Below are 20,506 nucleotides of genomic sequence, written 5' to 3'. Positions count from 1 at the left end.
GCTGTGCAAGCAAAGCCAGTCAACCCACTTCCTGTCCAACCCATGCCCACTGTTCCCAAAACAAAGAAGAGAAGCATTGATGGACCCCCACCAATGTTACCAACTTACAATGCACGACAACGGGTAGGGCCACCACAAAGCAAAAAGTCAGATGCCGATACTGCAGCCAATACTAAGCTTGCCAGAGAGAAAAACCTTCTTTGGGTCCTAGCACGCATGTCACAACAAGAAGAACAGTCAGTCAGCAGCTGGACAGGCTTCAACATCCTGACTCGAGGAGAGATGACGGTCATCCCCGACAATATAGGCTATCTGCCTACCATCAATGCTCCAGCGACACAAATGTCTACTGTCAACGAGGTGCTTAACCAGTCACTGAGCATCATGCAGTGCTTAGGCCTGAGGAAGATGGTCTGTGTCTTTGACCAAGCCCTGTATGCGAAGGCTGTCGAGATCACATGGAAACACCATGACAAGTTCCATGATATCATCGTTAGGCTTGGGGTATTCCACACCATCTGCACACTGCTGGCAATAATAGGGAAGCGTTTCCAAGATGCTGGACTCAAAGACCTCTGCATTGAGTCTGGCATGATTGCAGAAGGCTCAATTGCTGGTGTTATGGATGGCCGCAAGTACAACAGGGCAGTGCGACTACACAAGCTCCTGTATGAGGCTCTCATGCGACTGACCTTGAATGGTTTCCTGTCCTGGTTGGAAGAAACTCACAGGAATGACATGGTTCACCTGAATGAGACACTGAAGACCATTGACAGCCTTGGGAAAGAAGTCTCACAACATGCTTTGAAGGAGGTCCTCGAGAACAGCTCTTGTACACGCATCATGGATCTATTTGAAGTCTACCGTGAGTTCCTTAGAGGTGGAAACGGCAGCCTCTCGAACTTCTGGATGTCCTATTTGGACATGGTTGAAATCTTGTTGGGGCTCATCCGAGCATCCAGAGAGGGAGACTGGATGCTACACTTGGCTAGCATTCGAGCAATGATCCCATGGTGCTTTGCTTATGACAGGATGAATTATGCACGCTACCTCCCCTACTACTACGCCCAGATGTCTGAGCTGCCCATCACACACCCAGATGTGTACACAGAATTCATGGAAGGAGGCTTCTCAGTCCAACTGGGCTCCACCAATCCCTTTGGCCGAATCCCTGTTGACCAAGCTATAGAAGAAACGGTGAACAAAGACACCCAAACAGCTGGAGGGACAAAGGGATTCAGCTTGAAGCCAGGAGCTGTGACCAAATATTATCTCACAGCTGAGTATAGAAGCATGTACCTCAGACAGCTGAGAGACCTGACAGGTCAAGGCAGGTGCAAATGGTCTCATCCAGATCTACAGAGTCCAAGGATCAAGAGAGATGAAGCAGATGTCCAGTCTCTCATGGACCTTATGGAGAATAACTGGCTCAATCCTATGTCCCCTGATGAGATTGATTTGGTTGGCCTCTCCACTGGCAACATGGCTCCACCTGATGTGACCATAGATCTCTTGAGAGCTCTTGAGAAAGGAGAAGAGGCCTACCAAACATTCCAGCAAACAAGGTTAGATGCAGACCCATCACCTGTGAAATTCCACGACAAGATGACCAAGCAAAGTCTGAAAACATTCTCCAATGTCAGCACAAAACAAGCTCATGGAAAGAAAGCACAGGATGAGGTTCTGAAGGCAGATAGAAACCTTTTCATTCACATGATCCTGGTGGCTGAAAGCAGGAAGGTGAATCTGAAGGATGTCCTTGCCTACCCATTGGGCCCACTACCATGGGCACTGGCAAATGCTGATGGGTCCTTACGAAAAACAAACAAGGCTGCACTTGCCAGAGGGCTTGAAAAGAATGTATCTCCTGCAGAAGACATCCCAATCCCATCTACTTCCATCATTGATGGGATGAGCCTGGTCCAAAAAATGAATGGCAACAACAAAACCTTTGCACAGGTGGCAGAGTCAGCCTTGACCCAGGTCCTCCATGAGGGAGCACAGAGTGGGAGGATTGATGTTGTTTTTGATGTCTATCACCAGACTTCGATCAAAGATGCTGAACGACTGAACCGGGGTGGAGACATCACTCTCCAGTACAAGAATCTTGCAGGGGGACACCACGCCCAGCAGTGGAGAAAATTTCTGTGCAGTTCCTCCAACAAGACCAGTCTCATCAAGTTTCTGGTGGAAGAGTGGAAACTCCCACGATACAGAGCTATGCTGCATGGCAAGGTGTTGTACATGACCTGTGAGGAAACCTGCTACAAGTTGACAGAAGATGGGTGTGAGGAAGCAGCAGAACTGCACTCCACACGTGAAGAAGCTGACACCCGTCTGCTCCTGCATGCATTGCATGCAGTAAATGCGGGCTCAAAGTCAGTTATCATCACAGCTGAGGACACTGATGTCATGGTGCTTTGTCTTGGCTTCCAGAAGGACATCACCTGTCCCATCTACCAGAAGTGTGGGACTCAGAACCGCACACGGTTTGTCGACATCACCAAACTGGCAAGTTCACTTGGAGACAGCATCTGTGACAGCCTAATTGGCTTACATGCCTTCACAGGCTGCGACACTGTCAGTGCATTCGCTGGTCGAGGGAAGCTGAATGTGAGAAAGCACACTTCCTGCCAAGAGACTTTTAGTCAACTGGGACAGACATGGAATGTGAGTGATGAGCTGTTCCAGAAAATTGAGCAGTTCACCTGTCGGATGTATGTTGCTAATAGCAGCACTGCTGAGGTGAATAAACTGCGTTACCAGCTCTTCTGCACCAAAAGGGGAGAGGTTGAGTCCAGCCAGCTGCCACCATGTAGAGACTGTCTCTTTATGCATGTTCAACGAGCCAACTATCAGGCAGCAATATGGAAGTGCTGTCTGCAGGCTAACCCTGTGGTGCCAAGCCCTATTGAGTATGGATGGACAGACGATGAAGGCAAGCTGGCCATTTACTGGACGCGCTTCCCACCTGCACCAGATGTGGTCTTGGAGATGCTAACATGCAAGTGTGTGCATTCATGCAAAATGCCAAGCTGCATGTGCCTGTCAAATGGACTTCCATGCACAGACATGTGCAGGTTACAGACCTGCAGTAACCAAAAACAGCAGGATGGTCCAGAACTGGACTTTGAACTTGGGGAGTCAGATGATGAGAGAAACGAGCAGTTTGATGAATGACAGTGTGATGATTCTGATGGTATTACTGTGGTAGTAGTCTATTGATGCACAGGATGTTGATTCTGGACTTGGTTACCCAGAGCTTGATAACAATAATGTTGTGGCAGGAATGAGGAAAAACACATGAGACCAAGGCGAGTTTGATGTTTATTCCTCAACTCCAAAAACCAACTAAAGCAGGAACAACCCTGCCCCGGCGAGCCCGGGAACGTAAACCACGCCCCCAGCTCACAGTCCTGCTGGGTGAGAGGCATAGCCCCTAGTGTCCGCCACACAGCCCCCCCCCCCCCGAACACCCAGAAGGGACTCCTGGAAAGAAACTTAGTGTCTCACTGGAGGCTTAAGCAGCCTGCCATAACGGCTGCGCCGTCCCTCAGCCGAAACAGTAGGTGAAACACAGTCCAAAGCCGGCTGAGAAGCAGAACGCTGAACCCGTGAAGACACTGCCGGGGTCCTGGAAGGAGGACGACCCCGACGGGGAACCTGGGCCGGAAACACAACTTCGCCTGCCACCCTGTGCGCCGGTTTAAGCCTATCAAGCGTGACACGCTCCCTACGCCCACCCATATCTAGCACAAAACCCTTAGGACCCGTCTCAAGAACCCGAAATGGGCCATCGTATGGGGGTTGGAGGGGTGAGCGGTGAGCATCATGCCGTACAAAAACAAAACGAGCCGACATGAGCTCCGCAGGCACGAACGACCGTGGAAAACAGTGGTGAACGGGGCCTGGAACCCGAGTGCTGTCGGACAAAAAAGGATAAACGGCCGGACGGGGTCGAGGAGCGGAACTCCCAGGCAAAAATTCCCCAGGGACGCGGAGTGGCTGACCGAGCACCAGCTCAGCAGGTGACGCGTCGAGGTCCTCCTTAGGAGCCGAACGCAACCCGAGCATAACCCAAGGTAAACGATCCACCCAGTTACCATCCGAGAGCGCAGCGCGCAGCGCTGCCTTGAGCGACCGGTGAAAACGTTCACACAACCCGTTAGCCTGAGGGTGATACGCGGTAGTGCGGTGTACCTGCACACCCAAGGATCGCGCAAGTGCCGACCAGAGCTCTGACACGAACTGGGGGCCCCTGTCTGAGGTGATATCTGACGGAGTGCCGAAACGGGCGACCCAGGAGGAAAGAAAAGCGCGTGCAACATCCGAGGATGTTGTGGAGGATAGAGGGACAGCCTCTGGCCACCTGGTGGTCCGATCTACCATTGTGAGCAGGTGCGTAAAACCCTGTGAAGAAGGTAGAGGGCCCACCAGGTCCACATGCACGTGGTCGAAACGTCTGGCCGGGATTGGAAACGGCTCGAGGGGCGATTTAGTGTGCTGCTGGACCTTAGCGCGCTGGCACGCTACACATGCAGCTGCCCACCCCTTGACGTCCTTGCGGAGGCCAGGCCAGACGAACTTGGAACCGACCAACTTCACCGATGCCCGAACTCCAGGGTGCGAGAGGGAGTGAATCGAATCGAAAACTCGACGGCGCCAGGCCACTGGAACAACGGGGCGGGGACGGCCGGTGGAGACATCGCAGAGGAGGGCAGGACTGCCTTCCTGCATCACAGCGTCCTCTAGCTTGAGACCGGTACGCGTTGACCTAAGGGCAAGGACGTCCGGGTCACTGGGCTGGTCGGCAGCCATAGCGGAGAAATCCACACCGAGGTGCACAGGACATACAAGCACACGCGACAGACAATCAGCAACAGGGTTGGACTTCCCGGCCACATGCTGAATGTCCGTTGTGAACTCGGAGATCGCCGCTAGGTGGCGCTGTTGACGAGCAGACCACGGCTCAGTCACCTTGGACATGGCAAAAGTCAGCGGCTTATGATCCACATAAGCCGTGAATGGGCGACCCTCCAGCAGGAAGCGGAAATGCCGGGTTGCAAGGTGCAGTGCCAGCAACTCCCGGTCAAAAACGCTGTACTTGCGCTCGCTATCTCGCAGTTTGCGGCTAAAAAATGCGAGTGGCTGCCACGCATTCGCCACACGCTGTTCAACCACAGCCCCCACGGCTATGTCAGACGCATCGGTTGTTAAAGCTATGGACGCCGTGGGTGTGGGATGGGCGAGGAGGGCAGCGTTAGCCAGGGCGCACTTAGCTCCGTCAAAGGCCTGGACCTGTTCGGGAGTCCAGTCGACAGGGTCGTTAGCCTTCTTAAGCCGCAGGGCTTCGTAAAGTGGCTGAAGGAGGTGGGCAGCGCGAGGGAGGAAACGGTTATAGAAATTCACCATTCCCAAGAATTCCTGCAATGCCTTAACAGAGACCGGGCGGGGAAATTCCGCCACCGCTTGCACCTTAGAAGGCAACGGGACCGCGCCTTGCGGCGAAATGCGGTGACCCAAGAAGTCAATCACCGGCAGTCCAAACTGACACTTGGCCGGGTTGACTATCAGGCCGTGTTCGTCCAGACGACGGAAAACCTGTTTCAGGTGCGCCAGGTGCTCGTCAGCTGACGGACTGGCCACTAATATGTCGTCGAGATAAACGAACACGAAATCAAGGTCACGCAACACCGAGTCCATCAGCCTCTGAAAGGTTTGCGCTGCCCCCTTCAAGCCAAAAGGCATGCGCATGAACTCAAAAAGCCCAAACGGGGTGATCACTGCGGTCTTGGGCACGTCCTCTGCGCGCACGGGAACCTGATGATAGCCGCGCACCAGGTCCACCTTAGAGAAAATAGTGGTACCTGCCAGGCGTATGGAAAAGTCCTGTATGTGTGGGATGGGATAGCGGTCATTGGCGGTGACGTTGTTCAGGCGGCGAAAATCGCCGCAAGGGCGCCACGACCCATCCGCCTTGGGCACCATGTGAAGCGGCGAGGCCCACGGGCTGTTGGAACGCCTCACTATACCCAGACGCTCCATGATGGCGAACTCCTCCTTGGCTGTAGCCAATTTTACCGCGTCGAGGCGCCGCGCGCGCGCAAAAACGGAAGGTCCCAGAGTGGGAAGGAAATGTTCTACCCCGTGTTTAGTAACCGCGGTGGAAAAGGCAGGTGTAGTCACCGATGGAAAATCCGCCAGCAAACGCTGAAAAACATCACCTAATGCTAAAAAGTTAGCGTGTGTTAACGGCCCGGCTCCCCCTGTCTCGCACGGAACAGTGGCGAAAGACACAGCATCAATTAAACGGCGGTTTGCAACATCAACCAGCAAACCATTAGCACACAGAAAATCCGCGCCGATAATAGGAACAGTAATGGCGGCCACTACAAAGTCCCACTCAAAATGGCGCCCGTGGAAGCAAACAGTCACCAACCTTGTGCCAAACGTCGCAATGGACGAACCGTTAGCTGCACTTAACTGTGGGCCGCCGCCTTCGGCCGACCTGTCTGTCTTAGCAGGAGGGAGTAGGCTTTTTTGCGAGCCTGAGTCCACCAGAAACCGTCTTCCTGACATCGTGTCCTTAATGAAGAGCAGCTCACTACGTCCGCCAGCGCCCACAGCTGCTACTGAGCGCTGCCCGGGAGTTTCCCGCCGTCTCAAACGTGCACGGAGGGACGCAGCGCCTCGCCTTGCCGCCGAACCGCTGGTGGAAGAAACAGAGGCCTCTCCCGCGCCGTCTCCGGGCAGTCACTCCAGCCACCACTGCCGGGTCCGCGTCCTCCGACGTCGGCTGCAGAGGCTCCGATGCCACACTGCACAGAGAACCGTCTGGTAGCCAGCAGGACCCGATCGGCCTCCTCAGCCAAACCTCGGCAGTCACCAGCGGCCAGACACGGGGAGTTAGCCAAAGCCGCGCGCACAGGAGACGGGAGCTGGCGCAAAAAAACGTGCGGGAAAAGGAACCCACCTTCGTCTGAGCCTAGCAGCGACAGCATATTGTCCATGAGATCCACAGCCGTCCCGTCGCCCAAACCGGATAGGGAAAGGATTCTATCTGCCCTCTCTGCGGCAGATAGGCTGTACCTCCGGAGCAGAAGATGTTTGAGGGCGACGTATTTATCGTGTTGCGGAGGGGCGCGCAACAGCTGCATGGCCCGGCGTGTGGACTGCTGGTCCAGCGCAGCGACGACCAGATAGTATCTGGAGTCGTCCGCGGAGATTCCACGCAGGTGGAACAGCGCCTCGACATGCTGGAACCACGAGGCCGGGTCGCTCTTCCAGAACTCTGGGAGCTTCACAGCCGCGGCCGGCTGTGAGAGTTGGGGCGGCGTGGCCGAAGTGGATTCACACACATCTTCTACTCCAAACATGTTCAATTCGGGGTCACCAATGTGGCAGGAATGAGGAAAAACACATGAGACCAAGGCGAGTTTGATGTTTATTCCTCAACTCCAAAAACCAACTAAAGCAGGAACAACCCTGCCCCGGCGAGCCCGGGAACGTAAACCACGCCCCCAGCTCACAGACCTGCTGGGTGAGAGGCATAGCCCCTAGTGTCCGCCACAATGTAACCATATTCACATATACCCATTACCCTACCCATTACCATTACATATACCCACTAATGATATGGGATTACATGTATCATTGACTAAGTATATGTAAATGTCAATGTTGTTTAAAATATTAAAATAGTTCATTACCTCACTATGGTATTCCTTTTTATCATGTATTTTGATTGTGTATTTAAACAAATGTATAGAGACCAGTTTGTGACCTAACTGGCTTTGGTCTAGTTCTCATTTAAGGCTCACAATCACCTCACACAATGAAATAGTATGGGTATATTATACATTTTCTGAATCTTTACAGTCCTGTGAGTATTCCAGTTTTTGTGTTTTGTGTCCCTGATATTCCTAGATGCCACAGGGCTAAAATAAAGTGTATAGTTTAGGCGAAAATTGCAGAAAGATGTGTATTATTGACGGGTTGAAGAGCTCAAGTGACCTCTATATTTGTTAGAAATATCCACAACAGGGCTTGAATGAAAGCTAAGAAGGTCCCCTTTAAAATGATACCAAAGACAATATTATAGAGCATTGAAAAATGTCCTGACCATGAGGCTAAACCAGGATATGCACCAGCGTCTAAAATGCAATTTAGTTTAGCGGGTGGTTAACTTCATGAGCTGATAACTGTGATACAGCTGCCACTCAGGAATGGTTATCATACCAAAATATCATCTACAGACATGGATCCTTTCAAAAATTATAAGTAAGTTTTGCCACCTTGAGTGTACCGAAATATCGTCTGGCCCATGGACTATTATGCACAAAGCTAACTCTTGACAGTGTGTGTGTGTGTGTGTGTGTGTGTGTGTGTGTGTGTGTGTACACGTGTACGTGTGTGTACGTGTGTGTGTACGTGTCTGTGCGGCAAATATGTTAACTGTGTTTTCCGTATTCACCAGCTGTGTCTGAGTCCAGCTGTGCACGTATGGAACCAACAGAGCCAGCACAGTCAACAAGTCAAACACTGGCACTAAATGAAAAGCTATGCCTGAAAAATGGAGAAGCTCTGCGAGATGATACAAAAAATCCATATATTAAGAACTCCAAATTGGAAGGACTAAAAACAATATTGAAAATTGCCCAGGAACGAAATGACGAGGTTCACAAGAGACTCTCTCTCCACTCAAGTGACCTACTCTCCTTCAAAGTGAAAGTGTCATACCACAAGTCATGCAGAGCAAATTACTCCAGCACAACCAACCTTACTTAGAATGCTGCGTTCAGAGCGGGAGGCTAACTTTGAACTTCATCTCAACTACCTGTCCTCTGAAGCAATACCATGGTTCCAGGCTGCTGGCAGGATGAACTATGCAAAGTGCATGCCAGTGTACATAGCTGAGATGAAAGCTCTCGAAAAAAGCCAACCAGAATCCTACAGATTCCTGAGAGAGAGAGGGTTTGTTGTGCGGTGCTCAGACAACAGAATCTTCAACTGTGTGGCCACTGATCAAGCACTTGAACAGACTATCAACAGAGAAGGAAAGAGTCAAGGAGGCATTGTCGGCTTCACCCTACGAAAAGGAGCTCTGAAAAGATGGCTCATCACAAGACATGTCACCAGTGAGTACCGCAATGCAATGATAGAGCTTTGCGATGGAGACACACATACAGGTACACCAAAATCTCACAAAGAGCATGGAGCGGCCCGCATGGACAGGGATAAGAGGGAAATAGCACAGATAATGGAGTTTGTACAAGACAGGCAGAACCCTTTTGATTTGGAGAAAATTCCCGATGAGCTAATCAACATTGCAAGTGGACAAGTAGCATCACAAAAAGTGACAAAAGATCTCTCAAGCTTTCTGGACTATGGAGAAAGGGTAAATACAGCCTTCATAGAGGAACGACTAAAGAGTGAAAAACCAACAAGTTTCTGGAACCCAGAGAAAAGACACAAATTGGCAACATTCACTGATATGAAAACATGCATTGCAACCAGTAAATCTACGAAGCTTCAAATGGATTCAGATGTGCTCCTCAGGAGACTCCTGGCCGTATCAAAACAAAGAGACGTGTCATTGGAAAATGTAATGTCTCACGAGTTGGCTGCCGTTCCACCCTCTCTCTCTTCTATGATGATGGAGAGATGAGGAAAACCACAAAAGCTGACCTAGCAAAGAAACTTGGAGTCTGTAGTGGAGGTGATGCAAGAGCTGCCTGAGATCACAGCAAAATCGGCCTATATCATTGATGGCATGGCTCTGCTCCAGTCTTCCTGATTCAGCTTTCCAGAGTTTTAGTGACCTTGCTGAATGCATCCTCAAGAAGATCTTATCTCTTCTAAAGAAGCAAAGATAAAATGTGTCGTCATAGTCTTTGACAGATATGACAACCCACAGTCAATAAAGATCCTGGAGAGAGAAAGGAGAGGAGCAACTGATGGGCCGACACATGTGATCACAGGTAACACAAATTGTCCGAACTACAGAAGGTACCTGAGGAGCAGTGGAAACAAGATGGCACTGTGTATCTTTGTGAGCAGTTACATCATCTCTACAGGCCCACAGAGGATCCAATCAGATGGCTCCATCTTCCTGGCAGGTAGATTTGAGAAAGGAGAGGAGGTGAGGAGCATAAGCAGAGCAGGAGTCAGCACTCTCACATCACTTTACAGTGATCAGGAGGAGGCCGATACGAGAATGGTCTTACATGCCATACATCTTGTCGATTCATATTCTTCCATCATTGTGAGGTGTGATGACACAGATGTAGAAGTACTGCTGGTGTATTATGCAAGCAAAGGCGTGTTTGGATCATCTCAAGTCTACATGCATGCAGGGCATGGAATGAGAGAGAGGTATGTCCCCATCAACACCATAGCAGACAAACTCGGAAAAGACATGTCCAGCTGTCTTCCAGCATGTCATGCACTCACTGGCTGTGACACAACAAGCAGTTTGTATAGAATAGGCAAGACAACAGCATTCAACAAACTCAAGACACATCTCAGTGAGCTCAAAGACATGGCTCATTTTGGACTCTCTGGATGTTTTGGAGGAGTCTTTGCCAGTAGCAAGAGAGTATGTGCTTCTCCTGTATGGGAAAAAGAAAAAAGAAAATGGAAGAATGTGCACTAACCTGAGTGAACTTCGCTACATCATTGCATCGACAACAGATGCAGCCTCTGGAAATCTACAACCAACAGAGGATGCATTCGAACAACATGTACAGAGAGCGATGTTCCAGACCACAATATGGTGCCACAGTCACCTCCCCAAACCTATCCTATGGAGTCCAATCGGCAGAGGATGGACTGTCAGTGATGGAGCCCTTAAACCCGTCCTCTTTAAGAAACCCCCGGCACCGACAGAGGTTAGAGACATTACACACTTATATTGCACTGATGCAAATTGTGGACAGATTGGGAACTGCCAGTGCCTCTCTGTTGGCCTTCCCTGTAGAGTTCGGTACTTGCTGTGCAGAATGTCAAAATGTATTCCCACATGTGTCTGAAGAACCTGATATTTGACAATTCAATATCTAAAGCACACTCCACCCAGTCATGAAACTTGGGTTTGTAACAAGGAGGCACAAAGACACACACAGAGAGACAAGGGGAACAGCTGAACATAAGAAACTAACTCAACTGAACATTCATACACTAGATGGCGTGGGGAGAATACAAAGAACAAAACAATGAACCAAAAGGCTTCTAGTATCCAGGGGGGAGGAAATCGAATATACCGAACACCAATGAAGGAGCAAACTAACACAATGGGGAATATTGAACTAGGGGAGAGGACAAATGGACAACCAACAAACAAAGGGAAACAAACAAAGACTTGTCAATAAGACAAACCAGACTTACACACACAGGAAGACTGGAGCATTGCGGAACAAGGAACAGAGCACAGAGGAACCAGAGGGACTAAAATACTGGAGAAAGCTGGGGATCACAAAATGCGTGGAGCAAAAAGGATTGGGCAAAGACACATGCAAACATTGAAGCTTCAAAAGGAGAACAATCAAGGCATGAGGGGAAGAGTGCCACCCGGGCACGAGGGGAGTGAACGTCAGCCTAGGACACGGAGAATATGTGCTAGGGGCCGCCGGACTGAGGCACTGGGGAGATACTTTAGGGGCCGCATCAGGCTGCAGAAGTAGCATTTGCTCCACACTCATTCACACACACACACACACACACACACACACACACACACACACACACACACACACACACACACACACACACACACACACTCACACACACTTTATTTTATCTGTTCTATTTTTGTATGGTATGTTCTTGTTCTTGGTTCTGATTTAAATGGATTATTTCAATAAAAGTTATTCTACCTACACCTTAGATCTTTATGTTTGTAATTTAGTGAAGCTTTATTGGGTTGCTCACATTCTGACTGTTTGGTGCAGCCTACAGCACCTGGCCTTTCCCTCTCCAAATATGAGAATTTTGTAATCATCTAATTTGTTTGGTTCCAGAGAAGTAGTAGGTCTTAATTCGACTTGTTTGCAATAAAAAATAAAATATATACCCACACACCCATTTGGTTTTAGTTCAATAGCACCCTAGGCCAACCAGTAACAGTACATCCCATGGGAATCCATGTTTTCCCAGTGAATAAGAGAAAGGTTAAGGAGTGCTCTTGTCCTATCCACAAAAATGCAATTTCCGCCTAAGTTAAAGCTGTGTTTATATGAGCTTATATCAGTATTTATTTATGTATAAATAAAAAAATTACTCTCTGGTTATGTTGGGCAGATACCTACTTCATACCACAGCAAATCTGAGGAAATTCTGAGCGAGCATTATGAAATTATGGGCTTTTTTGTCACCTCGCCCCTATCCGGACTGGACTAATTTGGCTCTTTTTCAGATATTAGGGTAGGTCTAAAGAATAGCCCAAAAAACGTATTTCCCACAAAAATAAAGTTCCACAACCATCCATTTCATTAATGGGACACACATGGGATATGAAAAAACATGGTTGTGTTTTGTTCTAACTAAAAAACTAAAGCCCTTTTTGCGGACTTGCTGCTAACCTAATATACTGGGATCTTCTTCATGGATTTTCTCCCTCAATAAAAGACCCGACCGACTCGCATATGCTCCAATACCGAGCGATGTCGAGGTTGGGACTCTCAACGGGGTCAAAGGGTTCATCTGCGGCCGATGTGGTTAACGTTTGGTTCCAACACCAAATCGACGACAGGACTCCTCTTGGGCTGAACTCAATACAGCACCAAACTGTAGACGATAGTTGGTTTAGCTAATTAAGTGATTCTCAAGATCTTTATGAAATCAATATCTTAATGCTTCTACTCACTTCACGCATGCCTTCTCGCTCCTCGGCTCGAGACAAAAGGAAGTGCACGCAAACTTACCTTCCCAACGCGCAGACTTCCTTCCCAACAATAGACTGACGTGACATCTAATTTGCTGCTGAATGGCTACGTGTTCTCTGTTTGGCGTAGCAGTGGTTAACTTGAGACGCTGTCGTCAAGTGCAAACGGATTTCCAAATAGGACATATCAGTCATTAGAAAGAAAATAATGAGACAATTTTAAGATTCAACTTTTAAGATTCAAGTTGTATGTACATACATAAAGTTGTATGTATGTAAACTTTTAAGATTCAAGTTGTATGTACATGTCCTCAATGTACCTTATTTATCTCCATGTACACGTCACTCTGTGCATTTTCTTAATGTGAAAATGAATATATTTATTATCAGTTCTGTTCAACTTATATATTTTAGTTAAACCGGGTTTAACTAACCTTTGTTACATGTGATAGGACCCAAATTTCCGTAAAAATAGGTCCTATTTACTTACCCTCACATACATGATTGAGAGGGTGGACAGTGGAATGGTGAGGATGCAAGGAGTAGAGGTGGCGAAGGTGGATGAGTTGGTTGTCTCTTTAAGAGTCCCGACCGTGAGCACAGCCTTACGGCTGTAGAGTGGGGATCTCACAGCGAGAGAGTTTGCGGGTTCAACTGACTAAACTGGCCAGATACAATTGGGGAGAAAGGGGGGGGGGGGGGATTGAAAAAAAAACGAAAAACAAAACGACTAAATGAGAGAAGAAGAAGAAGAAGAGAGACGACTTAACAAGGGTTGCCAGCATGTATCCTTTGTTATAGTCAAATCACTGCTCTCTGTACTATTGTACTTGTATTTGTTTTGTGAAAAGTGATTACTTAATTCTAATAACCTTTTATTTTAAAGTAAATGTTCCTTTTACGAAGTCAGAAGATTAATCGCTGGCAAATTGCTAATCGCTAACTAGTTTAGAGATAGACCGATATGGTTTTTTCAGGGCCGATACCGATACCGATTATTAGTAGTCAAGGAGGCCGATAACCGATATTTGGAGCCGATATTAATTTGCGGTAAAAGGGAAAATATTGGCGTCAAAATTTTGAATAATACAAACTCCAACACTTCACTTCGTTTAAATGCCTTTAAGCATATGTTTATTAAACAGCTTTTCAGATTTGCAACATGTTAAAGGTTTTTTTAAATCTTGGACAATAGACATCTTTGTTTTAAAATTCTAACAAAAAGTGCAGGGAGCTCCCAGGCTCAGCAGCATGTCTTATAAAGTTAAATGAAAACTTAAACAAATAAATAGCTCCCTAAAGTTGTCTACAGTAAATAAAGTTGTCCAAAATTTCAATATAACTAAAATATTAATCTTTCACTTATCTTTGTTTTAAGTTCAAACAAAAACAAAAAGTGCAGGGAGTTCCCAGGGTCAGCAGAATCTCTTATAAAGTTAACTGAAAATTTAAATAAATAGTTCCCTGAAGTTTTATAAAGTAAATAAAATAGATTTAAATAAAATTTGCACAGCAATGTGAGTCTAAAATCAATTAGTAGTCCCAATTGAGCAGCACCAGATTGTGGTGCAAAAAGCAGAGTTGTTCAGCGTGCTCTCCAGTGAGACGGCTTCTTTTGCTCTCATAAATTGCAGAGACTTCACTGAAGACGCGCTCACTTGGGACCGATGAGGGTGGTGCACAAAGAAACTTTCTTGCTTGTTTCGCAAGTAGCTTGAAGCGCCCATCATTCTGTCTCCACCACTGGAGTGGGTCCCCTTTACGCCTGTCGATCACTGGCTCCTTGAGGTACAGATGTAGCTCATCCTCAACGCAGCTACTGGCCAGCAGGTCACCAGTGTGATGTGCCAGCAGAGAACTGAACATCTCATCAACACGGCTGCGGAAGGATGTGTGTTCTCTTCGTTGCCTTTTGTGGGTGTTTCCGTCATTCTCGTGTGTCCCATATGCAGCTGCTTGCTCCTCCATACTGGCTCCTTCTGTGGCAGCCTGCTCCTCCATATTGGCTCCTTCTGTGGCAGCATGCTCCTCTCAAGTGGTCTGTTGTGTGGCAGCGTCCTCTTCCTCTTTCAACCATCCTTTGGCCTTGCTCAATGTTGTGGCAGAGGAGAATGCATGACTCTTATAACAAGGATCTAAGAGACAGGCCAGCACCACAGTTTTTGTGTCTTCTACTTTTGAGAAACACTTGTCGAGGCTCTCCCTCATGGCTTGCCTGAGCGTTCTGATGCCTTTTGTGGAGGGCCCCTCATCATCTTGAAGAAGCATCTTCAGCACAGTCAGGCATGGAATGAGGCAGGATGCTGATGAGTTGCTGTGGCTCACCTGAAGTGTCACTTCCTCTATTGGGAGAAGAGTTTCAATTAAATTGGACACAAGGTCCCACTGGTGAGCATTAGGACCTGCAAATCCTCCATGTTCACCACAGTAGATGGTAAGCGCACGCTTTTGCTCCAGCATTCTTTGCAGCATGTGGAGCATTGAGTTCCACCTCGTTGGAACAACCTGGATTACGTTGTGCTCTGGCAGGCCAAGTTCCCTCTGAATGACTCGCAAACGCTGTTTGGCCAGAATGGAGTGGTGGAAATGTGTGGCACACTTCTTAAGCATTGCAATGACATCTGTGACGGCTCTTTGACTTGCCAGACCGTCATTCACCACAAGTTGCAAGGTGTGCGCCGTGCAGCTGAGGTCTGGGAGTTCAGCTAGCCTCATTCCCTTCACAATATTGGCTCCGCTGTCTCGAAGCACTAGTGCTACACGGTCTTTGCTTATCTTCCAGTCCTCAAGCATATTGAGGAATGTCTCTTTCAGGTATTCCCCAGTGTGGGACCCATGCATCGCTCTTGTATTTAAGATGACCTGCTTTCTTGTCCATTCAGTGTTGATGAAATGGCATGTCAGGCTCATGAGAGACTCTGTCACACCAGACCAGCAGTCTGTGGTGAAGGAGAGAAAGTAGCCAGCATTCTCTGGTTGAATCAGCGCTTTGATCTTGTCCACAATCTTGTGGTGAACTTCTTGCAGCTTCTCAGTTCGGTAATACTTGTCACTTTTCAGTGCATATCGTGGCTCTGCTGCAGCCATGAGGCGCTTAAAGCCAACATCAGACACCACCGAGAACGGTTGGTTGTCAGTGACTATCATCTCTAGGACTAGTTTGTCCGTTAGTTTCGACCTGTCATCTGAGTTTGTCCACTTTTTTTGTTTCTAAAACATGTCCTCTATTGTTGGCTGAGATGAAGTTGCCTCATCCTGATGAGATTCAGATTCCCGTTTCTTCTGTGCTGTTTCATACAACTCAGGGTGATGAATCCTAAGATGGGACCACAGGTTTGAAGTATTTTTGTTTTTCCCAGTTGTTGCTCCCATGCTGACACCTTCATTGCATGTATTACAGACTGCCTTCCCTGGTGTTGGTTGAGTGTAATACTTCCATACTGCACTTTTAAATTGAAGTCTATCCATCTGCAATAAGGATTTGAAAAAAAGAGAGAGTTAAAAGTGGGGCCACATGCTGACATATGCTCAACTCATCATGCTTCATTTATTACAGCATTTGGGAAGCCTGTAGTTGATTTTATTATGTAAATGTTACATTTTAACAACATGTGATAGCAGGGGCCCTGTCATTCAAAACTAGGCTGCTACATTAATAATGATTAATGTAACTATATCTGAAAAAATAGTACAATAGCAATATGAGAAACTATTCATCCCTGAACACCATGCAGTTCATGTAGGCTTTATGATGCAATTACATTATGTCTTAAGTCTTAAACAGCAATATCCTGCTCCTCTCTACAAGAAACTATCAAAGACAGCTTCGGGACACACTTAATCTAACAATATGTCATTTTCTGCTGCTTGGGATCTCTCAATCAACACAGAAAAAGGTAAAGTAAAATAACTTGGTAGTTAAACAGCCATTATTGTCTTACAGTTTTCTCTCAGACAGACGGTGCTTTGCTTACTTTTATCACTATTTCCCTATCAATATTATCAGCAACCTTGTTTCAAGTGATTAAACCGTTAAAAACACTAAATAGCCTACAGCATCTTCACTTTAATAATCAGTTTATCATAGGAACAGACAGCTGCCGCTAACGTATTTGGCCTCACAGTAACGTTAGTAGTAGTGAATTGTAGAGTTTCTCATGTGGCTTCCACACAAACACACTATTCTCTACCATAACAGACATTCTCCCCATTCATAGTATTCCATGACGTCACTCAAAACGAACCGCGGCCAGTATAACAGCACATCGAGTGTGATATTACTTTTATACAATATTCTACAAGCGCCATTTATTAGTTAACAGTAATAAGCGACAACAGATAATGATTAGCTAGTTTATTTAATAATTTATTTGACTCCGCCAACAAAAATACTGCTGCATAGCACTAATGTTGCACTGTTGGTGCATTTCTAACGTTAGCTTTTGAACGCTGGTATCTTCTCGCTGTTTCTGTCCCTGTTGGTTAGCTAGCTGGCTGGTTAACGTTAGCGCTAATGCTCCAGCTAGCATTCGCTAATTTACGTTAGCAGAGTGAGATCGTTATCTTAAATGCATTTGCTATGGCAATGGCTGTATGTTTACTTGCAGAGTGGCCAGTGTGCTCATTTAAGATAACGTAAGGATATCTCTCTGCTAACGAAAATTAGCGAACGCTAGTTTCAGCATTGGCGCTAAAGTTAACCAGCCAGCTAGCTAACTAGCCGGCTTATGGCTTGTTACCCTGCTATACTAACGTGACAATAACGTTAACGTTAGTTGTCAACACTGGCATTAATCCATTTGATCTGGCTAGATTATAACCTCAATGAAGGTGCTCAGAACACACTCTGCTGCTTTGTGAAGGCAGGAATTTTTTCCGGTTTATTCTGGCTAGCCTCCTGGCTTGGAGAAGGAGAAAGCGGACCGGTGGGCTAACGTTACACTAAAAGCTAATCAGCCTTCACCTCAATGTGCTTCCCTGCAATAAAACTGGACTGAATTGAGTTCATTAGGTTTTTACTCTCTCTCTCACTCACACACACAGACTTCTACTATCACGGAGTATTTCCATATCGATATTATCAGCAACCTTGTTTCAAGTGATTAATAGGCACGTCTGGAGGGACTGCGAGCGAGCAGAGCTTATGTTTATATAACGTTAATGGGCTTACAGTAATGTTACTAGTAGTTGTGAGTTGTAGAGGACTGGGATGTTTATTACAATTTCGGGAGAGTCTGCTGCCTTAACTTACCTTCGAAACATATATCTGCTCTCCGAGTCCGGACCTTCTCCAGATTCGGCAAAACTTTTTCTCCTCTCCCCCGTGTGTGAACACTGTGCATGCACAGCTATCACTGCTGATTGGCTGTGGCTCTGCGTGTAACCAATCAGATAGTGCTGTGGGTGGGACAATGCTGGAGAGACAGAGTAGTGACAGCAGACAGAGAGGCGCGCCTGCATCAGAGCCAAAATAACCCCGTTTTAAATTGATCTCTTATCGGCCGTTGGATTTTAAAAAAAGGCCGATGCCGATATGCGTCAAAATGCCAAATATCGGCGCCGATAATCGGCCCGTTCGATAATCGGTCTATCCCTAAACTAGTTGCTAATCGCTAGCTAATGGGGCAGCGTCTATGAGCTATTTTTAGCCCTTCCCGAGCGGAAGCGGAAGCTTCGCAGCAAAAGGAAGTCAGACGTCGGAGGCACTATACTATATTAGAAATAAGCAGTTTGTCATAATTTTCTCCGTTTTTTGTGTAATTTTTTGCCGTTTCACTTATTTTTTCTAGTGTGCCATAGATAAAACATTGCTGCTATGGGGAATGCAATAGTGACTCCAGATACACATGGAGCCCTTCTTACCACCTTCCAGGTTAATAGATGGACCTTAACTGGGTTCGCTACAATAAGACTAACTTAATCCAAACAATGTTGGTATGACTTGCTCACTTTATATGACAACCTAAGTGAGTGGAGAAAGACCAAACTAGTAATTTTACAACAAAATAAAGTATTTATTGACAACCTCAATGTGTTTTTTGTTATGCTACTGATTATATGTTAATAACTAAATCAAGTGCCGTGCACCATTCAGTTATAAACAGCAAGTAAGTTTTAACAGCATATATATATACACACGTTGAAAAAGTTTCCCCATAGTCTATCCCCATTCTCTGGCTGTAACCCTTGGCCACAAACCGTGGTTTGTACTTGTCTCTTCCATCTACATCACTCTTGATAGAGTAAACCCATCTACCCCCCAGTGTTTTCTTGACTTTTGGCAGGGTTGTCAGGGTAAACGTTCTGTTCTCGTTTAACGACTGGTCTCCTCATCCATGGCTTTTACCCACTCTTTTGAGTTAGTTAACCCCATAGCCTCCCCAAACGTCTGTGGAACGCCACATACCGCTCTGTAGCAGTACCGTGGTATGAACCCCATCACTATCACTTTCTTCAGTTACGAAGTCCTCTAACTCGGTTTCCTCCTGTCTCTAGTTGGATACCTCCTACTCTCGAGTTCACCACCTGTCACACTCTCTTGTGTTTGGTTTCTGTCATTAGACCTTGTCACTGCACCTGGACTATCACTATGTGTACTTCGACTCCATACACTTGGCTCTTGAGCATTCTCTGTACTCCTATTGACCTCCTGCGTGGTCTCACTAGTCCTAGGCTGTCTCACACTGTCATAGTGATCACTTGGGTCTGGCTCACCTGTCTGTGTCTGTTTCTCCACAGTTGCCTTGCTCACAAACTTCAGTAGCCTGTGTTTTTGTACTTTGTTTGTATCTGGATGATAGACCAAATACGCCGGGCTGTTCTTGTCATAACCCACAAAACGCTCCTGGTCACACCTGGAATCAAGTTTTCCTTTGTCCTGTTTGTACGTGTAGCATACAGACCCAAACTTCTGCATTTTAGATACATTAGGTTTCTTGTCTGTCAGCAGCTGGTAAGCGGTCTGCCCCGTACGCCTGTTAAAGTATCTGTTACGTACCATGGCGGCTGTTTGGACTGCGTAGTGCCATAACTGCCTTGGTAGCTGGCTCTCAACTATCGTGCACCTACCCATCTCAAAAAGAGTACGCCAGCCCCTCTCTGTGGCACCGTTCTGGCAACACATTCTCACTCTCTAGGTGTCATTTTCTGTAGATTAGTCAAGTTCCTTATGCGTCAGCATATGATGCTTTTCACCCACCCTGGGCTTCCATTTCTGAAGCCCTGAGCAGCGGTCTAATTTAGACGGAAACGCGCGTGCGCACTGCTCCGAGGGTCGCTAGATAGCGATTCCTTGCATGCACTAGGCTTATGCACTTATTTTTTTGATCGGAAATGCAGGCTATTGCTATTCAAAGTATTCCTTGCTATTTCACCATAATACTAGCCTTTTTTGTTTGGCTACATACATGTGTGCAAAATAAATCAGTCAGTCAATCAATCAATCAATCCCGCCCCCCATATTTACTGTTGCTATGTCCAACCTTCCCAAGAGTAAAATTCAAATGATAAATTGCGGCGCATAATATGTGGTTTGTTGACATTGTGGAGATGCCAACGAGAAGGGAAAGAGCTGCAGCTTTATTTCTTTGCTCACATTTTCGCATTTCTTTAACGTTACACAACATG

At 46.9% G+C, this 20,506-nt stretch overlaps 1 pseudogene; it reads right to left on the bottom strand.

Moving 5' to 3' along the window:
* Positions 1-14,413: 14,413 nt before the first annotated feature.
* On the bottom strand, positions 14,414-19,880 carry LOC130125477 (zinc finger BED domain-containing protein 4-like; annotated as a pseudogene).
* Positions 19,881-20,506: the final 626 nt, after the last annotated feature.

The sequence above is a fragment of the Lampris incognitus genome, chromosome 15 (assembly GCF_029633865.1).
Source record: "Lampris incognitus isolate fLamInc1 chromosome 15, fLamInc1.hap2, whole genome shotgun sequence".
Classification (NCBI taxonomy): domain Eukaryota; kingdom Metazoa; phylum Chordata; class Actinopteri; order Lampriformes; family Lampridae; genus Lampris; species Lampris incognitus.
This window is presented reverse-complemented; position numbering and strand designations above follow the sequence as displayed.